The following is a 10,709-nucleotide window of genomic DNA, read 5'->3' on the forward strand; positions in this document are numbered from 1 at the left end:
TATACTTTATGACTTCTAATAATATCTAGCATTCTTTCATTTCAGTTAACAGGATTCCTGTTAGTGCTTCTTTTGGACAGATCTGTTTGTGAATTACCTCAGCTTTTGTTCATCTGGGGATCTCTTAATTTCTCCTTCATTTTGGATAGCTATTTTTGCTAGATATAGAATTGTCCTTGACTTTTTTCCACTTTGCAAATGTCATCCATTTTTTCCTGGCCTTTATGGTTTGTGATGACAAGTTTGCTGTTAATATTATTGAAAATCTATCTCTTTCAAATTTCTCCTCTTGCTGTTATCAGAAATATTTCTATTTTGGCTTTGGAAAATTTAATTTTATGTGTCCTGGTGTACATATTTTTTTGATTATTTTACTTGGAGTTTTTTGAGCCTCCTGAATATATAAACCTGTGTCTTTATTATCATATTTGGAATATTCAGACTGTTATTTCTTCAATTATTCTTCACTGCTTTCTTCTTCCCTTCTTGGATTCTCATTGGTATGGATGCTTGATAGTGTAACCCATTTATGGTTTATTAAGAACAAGCTACTAAGGATGATTTTAAGAAAGTGTTGTGTTTGACTGCAAACAAAGGTCAATCATGGCAATGCATTAATTTCTCAGTGTAACTAAAGGAGCTCATATAAACAAAAATTGTTCTCTAAAATAAATTAAAACCATCTTAGAATTAATTTATCTTTATAATGTTTACAATAGTTGGAATAATTCTGCCTTTTTATATGTTATTGAGCATTAGAGTTAATATTATAATATCTAAAAGTAGAAATATTTTCTAATAAGTAACACTTGAAAAAACATGCCAATTTCTTTCAAATGGTTTTGAGATTTTTCATAAGTTTCTAAGTCAGAGTAGTACATTATTACACAGCTTAATCAACTAGGATAGAAACATTAACACTCATGTCCTCTTAGAAATATTGACACCCATGTTTATCCAAGTGTCATGATGATGGAGGAATGAACTTTCATGTTTTGACCAAATATAGTGCTTCATATATACAATTCAAAGAACAGGCCAATCAATAGTCTACATTCATAGGTGTCATTTTTTTTAAAGATTTATTTATTTATTTGAAAGTCAGAGTTACACAGAGAGGAGAGGCAGAGAGAAAGAGAGAGGTCTTCCATCCTCTGGCTCACTCCCCAATTGGCTGCAACAGCCGGAGCATCGCTGATCAGAAGCCAGGAGCCAGGAGCCTCCTCCGGGTCTCCCATGTGGGTTCAGGGGCCCTTGGGCCATCTTCTACTGCTTTCCCAGGCCATAACAGAGAGCTGGATTGGAAGTAGTGCAGCCAGGACTAGAACCGGATCCCATATGGGATGCCGGCACTTCAGATCAGGGCGTTAACCAGCTGCGCCACAGCTTCGGCCCCAATAGGTGTCATTCTTAAACAATAAATTTGAATTCATCTCATTTAATAGCTCTCTTTAATCAGACTCTCTTTGACTATGGCATCACAATGTGAATCAAAAATGCCAGTGGTAAGATGAGTTTTATTCACACTATGATCTACATTAGAAAGGAAATATTTTCTGCTATTGTTAAGCTCCAATTCTAAAACTAATCAGTATTTACTATCCAACTAAAATATAAGGTGAAAACTATATTTGAAAATCATGGCCACTACACTAGAAGAAAACTTAGATAACTTTTTGATTGATTGGAAAAGTTACTTGGTATTGAAAATGACTCATTCACTCTGTACTTGCTGGGTTCAATAGAAAACCTGGTTTAGGGTCAAATAAAGTATAACTCAAACATTGTATCAAAGTATATGTTTTACAGTATAAGTCCTTGAATGTTGTCATGGATGAAAAAGACTTAGCTAAGACACTTCAGTGAGGCCTGATTCACCATTGATTCAGAAGACTTACTAAGGGCAGCTGTACACCGAGGATCTAGGCTCTATTATTCATGATAAATGTGTAGTCCTCTGAAACTTTTGTCTGATGGGCAACTCCAGAATTGTATCTGGAAAAAGGGTTCCTTATGGAATTTGAGGCATATGTTTTAAGGAGAATGAACTTAGTCCAGAGGAATTCTAGAAATGGTTACACAAATGGCATTTTATATTACTGTTTAACCCCAGTTCTCAAACACACTGGGACTAACTATTCTGCATTTTTGCCTAAAACACAAGATGAATACTATAGCTATAAATCATGGAGCTGAAACACAATTTAGATCAGATCCAGGACTTATAAGTTTCCATTGCACATTAAGAAATGATTTAAAATTCAACTAATGTGCTCACTCTGTTTTTGGTGCTGAGAGATCTAGTGGATCATTTAGGATTCTGGGATGGATGGCATGTTTGGAACCCTTCTTTGTCATAGCTGTTCTCTGGGTTTAATTTGTGCTGCATACAATGAGCACACTCTTACTATGTTTTCCCTGGGGAAGCTGAAATTAAATTGTAGCAGTATGTTTAGAGAGAAACACATTTAAACTATTTGGGTGAAGGTAAAAAATGATTTTGCAACCAATCTAAAAAGTGTGCTATGTCGAAATGGCATATGTATCCTTATTTATCTATAGATAAAGAAGCTTACAGTATTGAAATATTTTTCATACATCATTGGTTTCTGGTGGAAGTTTGAAGTATCTATGAGGGAAGCATTTTTTAAAGTTCCCCTTTATCAGGTGTAGGACTGATTATCAATCGCATTCTTTAGCCTTTTTTATAATCAGGATGCTTTAGGTATTTTTTCTTATAAAAAGGCCATGGAATCTGATTTTTAAATAAAATTCGACCTATATTAATCACCCAGTATGTTAAAAATTATGTATACTCTAGAAAACTGAATAAGATAAAATCCTTTAACTTTAAGGAGCTTGTGATTCAACTGGCTGTGTAACACGTGTGCTTGAGTAAATATGAGGCAATTAGTCTATGAAAAATTGTCCCACAGAGAGGAGAGAAATGATACTGTGGTTTTTCAAAGGAAGGCAGAGCCTTGTGGCTTACAGGAAAATAGTGATATAAATTTTGTTGATTAAATCTCAATGGCAAGATGCCTGTTAGGATCTTGTTCTTCTTGAGTTTGCAAAGCTTACAGTTTAAACAATTGCTTGAGTGAAAATACTAAAAAAAATGCCATTTAGTGTTAACACATCAGTGCTATCCATACAGGCCATGGTAGAAATAATTTGGTTCCAGAGACCCTATTTTCCTCAACCTCACTATGTAGAATCAGCCTCATATTTAGTCTTCTAAAAACAGCACTTGGGATTTACTTGGCATAGGAAATAAATCAATGTTAATTAAAAAAAATTAATGCATAATTTCATAAATCTTCTTTCTGATTTCATACCATATCCTTTGCAAAACTGAAGAATTAGAGTGTTAAAGAAACATACTTTTAAATAGTATGGCTACAAATCACCTTTTTTGTTTCTTAATCTACTTATAATTCATTTGTGTTAAAGATAAAGCTCATTTAGGTTTTTCAGTTCCAACGACATGATAGATGTAATTTGAACAAATCCTACAATATGAACAAGAATGTACTTGAACATAAAGACAATTAAATAAAATACTACTATAAGTTTTTCCATCACTTAAAAAGAAATCATAGTAAAGAAAGTTGTATATAATGCATAAATCTGTTATCAATACAGATGACTCCTAATCCCACCTCTGAAAATAATATCACCAGCAGGAATTTGTCCAATGATTCTCTCATAAATCAGTGACAAGAATTCTTGTGGAACTGGAGAAGGGAGTGAAGTTATGGCACTCTAGCCAAGGCCTCTCTCATTGCCAAAATTAAAAAAAAAATCCCTGGACTCTTTTGGTTAGGAGGTGCAGAATCATTTCCAGAAAGTTTTGAAATCTGTATAAAAATAGTTTGTGACACAATTTGACTCTGCTAGCTTGTGTTAGAAGTCCTTCCCACAGTGTAGTAGTAAATCTTATTAAGTAGTGTTCTTATTTCTCATTACAACAAAGCTAATATTTTTCTTCATCAAGCTACACCTCTAAGAACAGCTGTAGAAACCATAACATGTGGAGAAAAATTTGCATGTAATGACTAGAAATTTCATCATAAATATTATAAAACTCCATATTAATAAATTTTAGAATAATATAAGGAGAAAAAGGATAAGTAGTACATGGTAAGTTAGAACTTAAACAACTGATTTTGATATGTGGTTTGGCACCATAATAATAGTTTCTAGCATACATATCAACACAGTTATTCAAAGTGATGAATTATTCAAATTTGAAAATATGTTTTCTCTTAATATCACTTATGCAAACTGGGTAGAGTTATTTACTAATAGCCTTTAAAATGTGCAAAATAATGTTTGTTATATTATTGAGAAAGGCAAATTCGATTATAAGTTCTCTTCTTTATGTGAGATTTGAGTATAAATGCCTTTCTAAATGGCTTTCTTTATCTTTATATTGATCTATGAGCCAATGTAAAGGTTTTGAAGGGTAATATAGTCCTTCACCCCTTAGAGAATTGTTGCTTCCAAGAGCACTTGGTTCAATTTTGGATTTCGAATCAGGTGCAAGTATTGTTATTTTTATTACCTACTGTACATATCTGTTTATCTCTAACAGCTGTTGGAAGGTCATTATTCCTAACTACAGCCAGAGTCTAACCAATGGCTTCTGGCAAATCTCCTCAAGTATTCAACTGAAGGAATGATATGTTTTTAATTTGGGGATCTTTATGGTTGATTGTGTCATAGCAGTAGATATATAGACTTTAAAAAACAGACAAGAATTTGCTTTACCTAACTCTCCCTCCCTCTTTTTTAAACAAGCTCATGAACTACAAGAGTTGAAAGGGACTGGGAATAGTAAAGGAATAATTTGCATGTGCTCAGAACTGAAAATGTGCTATTAATGCTGCCAAAGCAACTTTTGAAATGACTTTCCCTTTGTTTTCTCTTAAAATTAGGTGGTCTTGGGGAATTATATATTTTGTTGGCTGAGTTATAAATTAAAGAGTTTCTAAATACTATTAAGTATGCTTCAGAGGAATATATTTGTGTAGTCTGAGTAAGAAATTACTAAATTTAATAATTTTGTCTCATTTGAGGTCAAAGATATTTGTGTTTACATGTGTTTGTCATTTAAATTTGATCCTTGTGTATGCACATCCTGCTCACATTAAAACATTATAGGTATTCTCAACACAGGGCAAGGCATAAACAGTTTATAACTCTTAGGAGAGAACGAGTGTATTTTATTGTAATTAAGGAATATAATGGGAAAAAATATGTGGATGGTCAGTGCTCTGGTTGATCAGTGGCCAGCCAGGTTCTGACTTCATTGACACGTTCCGTGGAAAGGGTGTTTTAATGAAGGATGGAATTGTAGATAATTCATTCCATGCTGTGAGGTTAACCACAAGCCTCTTAGAAATCACAAAACTTATTACTCCTGCAGATGTTCTGGATCTGAAGGCAGGGATTGAAATTCTGCAAGCACTCTGGTTTTTCCTGACTTGATTTTATTGTGAAGCATACCCCGGTTACATGGGCGGACATTTTTTTAAAAAGTGTATATAGAAATAGATTTCTTTCTTCCTTTTTAAGAATATTTCCTTTTATTGGTGTTCCAGCAGTCCAGCTGAGGTAATTTCAAAGAGGTACATGCTGAAAAATGCAAGTATGCCCCGCATTTGTGCTGCTTCCTGTTATGTGTGCCCCAGCAAGTCCTCCCCAGCATTAGTGTTGCTGTCTGTACCATAGCACTCTGACTCGCTCCTCCTGGCTCAGCATCATCACATCGGTGAGGCAGGAAAATTCTCTGAAATATTGCATGTTACCCCTCCCTCCCCCTATTTTCTGTAACACCTGGGAACTCTTCTCTTTGAAATTGGGTGACAGTAATGGTCGTGTGGATAGCGGCTTGGCAGTGCTGGAACAGGACCTGAGAAAAGGGATATGTTAAAATTAGACATGTAGGAAACAGAGAAAAAAAGAATGTCTTCTAACTTTTGAGAATCAAATTGTCAGCCCCTGAAGGAAATTGCAGAGAACTGAATAGAATCAGGCTAATATAAGGGAAAATTGTATTTTGAGACAGAGAAACTCTTTCCACTATTAAATTTAGATAGATTCCCAGGACTGGGGAGGGAGACGAGAAACAGAAGGAGGGCAAGATGCAGAGCGTTTACTTCCTCTTTCTCCTTGCCTGCTCTCCCCCTCTGCCCTGCCTGTTGCCCGGCCCTTTGGTAATCTCAGTGTACTGGGGCATGAGGTGACTTTGATGTATACCAGGGCTTCAGTCCTGAAGGTTTTTGTGGTTAGAAAAACAGAGTGGCTAAACACCAGGTTCAAGGACTCACGGCCTAAAATGGAGGGCATAGTGGGATGCCTCATGCTGTATATTTGGATAGAAATGATACCTTACTAGCGGCATCCCTCAAATGCAAACCTGGGGGACTGGGAGAGGCTTTCCTGAATCATATTTAATTTATTACCATCTGGTAGCATTTGAGCTCAAGAAATTTGGTTGAATTATGGAAATATTTTCAGTTATTATTTTTCAAATGCAAGTTAGTGGCCTGAAATTGTGGTACAGTAATTGAGTAACTACAGCATTAGAATACATAATCCAAATAATTCATAAATCTATAAGATCTAATATATTTTGGAGGTTGTGTAGCTAAGTGAGCAGAAGAGAGACCGGTATGTGTATGCGTATGTGTATATATATATATAAACATATATATATATATATTTATATATAAATGTAAGAGACTGGACCTGGAATAACATGTGCACTTCAGAGAATAAATTTATCTTTCTATGAATCATCACTTTATGTATAAATTATAGAAAATGGATTCTTCCAAAAAATTCAAAGCAAGAGAATACAAATACCTAATATAGGTTATACTGAAACATCCTTAGTTGCATTTGCTGCATCCATATCATTTCATACTTTTCCCTTCCTGGTGTCACATGTTTAACTGCAATGGACTCTAAATTCAAGTGTGTCCTGTTGCTTCCCAGTAATCACACTGTATTTCCTAGACGTTTTCGTTTCTTGATCCCATTTTCATAACTTAGCCCATTTGGGAAAAATTTTGGGACCTCCAGATTTATATTCAACTTCACAGAGACAAAAGAGTAAGTCAGAGTGGAACTCTTATAATCCAGTACTACACATCATTTATGATTACAATCCCATCATTTATGATTATACACTCTACCTGTTTGCCTGTTACTGTGCATGTATTGTCTATATCAAAGCCGGTATTTATAAATCTATATTCAGTATTTTTTCTTGCTTGAAGGCATCATTCCAGCAGGCCTTACGTCTCTTGCTTCATCAATTTTCCTCTAATTGTTTTTAAAAGCTATAAGGGCCTCTAATTTAAAACAAATATACCAAAATATTTTTTGACTTTTTCTATTGTTCCATTTTTCTGTTCCATTTTAGAGCAAGTTTGACAACATAGAGTGTGTATTCACAGTTAGTAATTATTCTGAATATGTTATGGACCCACTGCAGTCAGACTTTATGTTCACCCATCTATTCTACAGAAGTGGCTTTCCTGTCAGTTATTAATGCCTACCATTTGCTGAATCTCACAGTCAGCTGTCAGTCTTCTACTCCTTTGACTCCTCTGCATATTAGGCATAGGTGCTCTCTTCCTTCTTGAAACATTATTTTTGCTTGTACTCTGATTTCCCTCCTAGCACACTTATTACCCTTTCTCAAACAAATGTGCAAAAAAAAAAAACAAACAAAAAAGAATTATTGAGTTTTATGAAAGTATTTTTAATGTTTTGATTAAATAAAACTGTCATTATTCGTGGACTTATATTGCAAACAATTGCAATAAAAATAGTACCAAAAGATAGCTCAAGTTTAGTGGAAAAATCAGATATTAAATTTTAGTCTCTATCTGATGAAATTTAAAGGGTGGGGTTGTTTTAGATTGTGTTTATTTGCTGACAGCTTTTTAAACATAGTGGATTTTAAATTTTGCAAAAATATTCATAAAACATGCCTTTTTAAAGAGATTCATGAAATCAATCCAGATATTTTAAATGGAACCTGAAATGGAGAATATCTAAAAAATGTGACACAGATGTTACTGGTAGTATCATTATCAAGTTAGAATATGGAAAAATGATTAATTCATATGATACTAATTTGGAATTTTGATCATTTGTGGGAAAAAATGATAATAATGTAATCAAAATTGAGGGAGGAGCTACAGCTTTATAATTCTGGCATAAAGAGAAACACTTAATGCGAAGGATCAGAATTGAGATCCCACAAATAAACCCGCATATCTACAGCCAATTAGTCTTTGACAAATGTTCCAAGGACATCCATCAGATGAAAGATAGTCTCCTCAATAAATGATGCTTGGAAATTAGATGACAACATGCAGAAGAGAGAAACTTGAACCCTATATTTCACTCTGTACACAAATAAACTCAAAATGGAATAAAGACTTAAATATGAGACCCACAGCTATGAAACTACTAGAAGAAAACATTGGGGAAATGTTTCATCTCATTAGCATGAGCAAGGGTATTAAAAGCAATAATAATATTAATAATAATGTGACCACAAAAGCACAGGCAACACTAGTAAAGATACAAATGGGAAATAAAATCATTCTGTGTAGCAAAAGAAACAGCCCTCAGTCAAGGAAACAATGTACATAACAGAAGAAAGTATTTGTAAGCTCTATTTTCGACAGGAACTTAATATCCAGAATATATATGGAACTGAAATCAATAGTAAGTAAGAAGGCCAAATAATACAATTAGAAATGGGCTAAAGAACAAGCTAGATTTCTCATGAGAAGACATAGACATTTCAATAGTTATATGAAGAAATGCACAATATCACTAATCACCAGGGAAATGTAAATCAATAATAATGAGCTGGCACCTTGCTTGTGCTAGACTGCAGTTATGAAAAAGTATAACAATTATTGACAAAGATTGGAGAAAAGGCAGTCCTTATGAACTATTAGTGCAAATGTAAATTAACACAGTCATTATGGAAAAGAATGTGGAGCTTCCTCATAAAATTAAAATTAGAACTGCCATAGAGTCAATAATCTCATATTTTGGGATATATAAAAGAAAATGAAATCAGTATGTCACAGAGATATCTGCATTGCTATTTTTTGTAATTCTATTCACAATATCCTAAATATGGAATCAACCTAAGTCCTTCAACATCTGAATAGATACAGAAAATGTGGTAGATATAGACACAATAGAATAGTATTCAGCCATTGAAATGACAAAACTGTCATTTTTTATAACATGAATTAACCTGGGAGACATTGTTTCAATTGAAAGAAGCCAGACACAGAAAAACGCATGCCAAATGAACTCACTTATTGGGGATGCTGAAAAAGTTGTTCTTATAGAAGTAGAGAAGAGAGCAATGGCTTCCAGAGCCTGGGGAGAATAAGGGAATGGAGGATGTGGAAGTGAGGTGAAAGGTTTGTTAAAGTATACAAGTTACAATTAGAAAGGAAAGGTCAGTTCTTATGTCCTATTACACAGGTTGGCTATAGTTGCTAATGTATATTTACAAGCAGCTAGAAGAGAGAGTATTGCATGTTCTCATCACAAAGAAATGATAGATGTTTGATGTGAGAGATATTCTAATTTCCTTGATTTGCTCATTATAGAATATATACATATAGTGAAACAATGCATTAGATACCATAAGTATGTACGATTTTTTGTCCATTGTAAAAATCCAATATTTAAGAAATTTTAAAATCACTTGTTGCCATTTTGCAAAAACTCTACATTTTCAGAATATCCCTATCATGATATTCTTTAAAGTTATTTATTTATACCTTAGTTTGTGTTATTTTTTGTAACATTTACTTGATCAAATCTCAAGAGATGATCTAACCTCTCCTTTCACTATTACAATGGTAAAATAAATCTAGAGAAATAAAGTGCAACTAAAATATGCATTTCATTTTATCAGAAACACCAGCTTCAGAAAATACTGAGCATTAATTCAGCATAGCTTAAACAGAAGGTATTGGTTGACAGTCTAAAAGTTTGGAGGTCAGATAGATTTGAGGATGGTTAATACTCAAAACAGTGTTTTTATGACCTCATCAACTACCCAGTTTCTTTTCACTCAGTACTTTCCAAGGTAATCAGGTCAGATACAAATAGCCCATCTCCACATGCTAACATGCAGATGCACAAAAAGGTTAGTTTTTTTTTCTTTTATCAATATTTGTGGGTGCAAAACAAAAACCTTTCACAAGATATCTTCAGCAGAATGCCCTTTAAATCTCAGTAGGCAGTCAAGAAGAGTGGGGCAATCCTGTTCTGCATAAATCAATCATTGTTATCACAGGTCAAGTGAAGGAGGAGTGAAGGCCAGAACAAAAATCAGAACTATATGGACATGGGAGAAGAAGAAAAATATGATTAAACAGAAAATCCACAATGTATATTCTCAGGAGGAATCAACCTATGTACCCAGAAAGTTAAAGCTTTTTTGGTAATAGTAATGCTCTCTTACATATTAAGCTAGATACAGGGATTTAAAAGAAATCCATTGGAAAATATTTCATTTCACTTTAATTTCTCATCAGGTAAGTATATTTTTAAAATCTCATGTTCTAATTGGTAAAGATGTGTTATACCTTTTCAAGGCTCGTATCTATAGCTGTCATTACAGACCAGCAAGAACTAGCACAATG

The sequence above is a fragment of the Oryctolagus cuniculus genome, chromosome 8, assembly GCF_051225735.1.
Source record: "Oryctolagus cuniculus isolate XC-2025 breed Fujian yellow rabbit chromosome 8, ASM5122573v1, whole genome shotgun sequence".
Lineage (NCBI taxonomy): Eukaryota > Metazoa > Chordata > Mammalia > Lagomorpha > Leporidae > Oryctolagus > Oryctolagus cuniculus.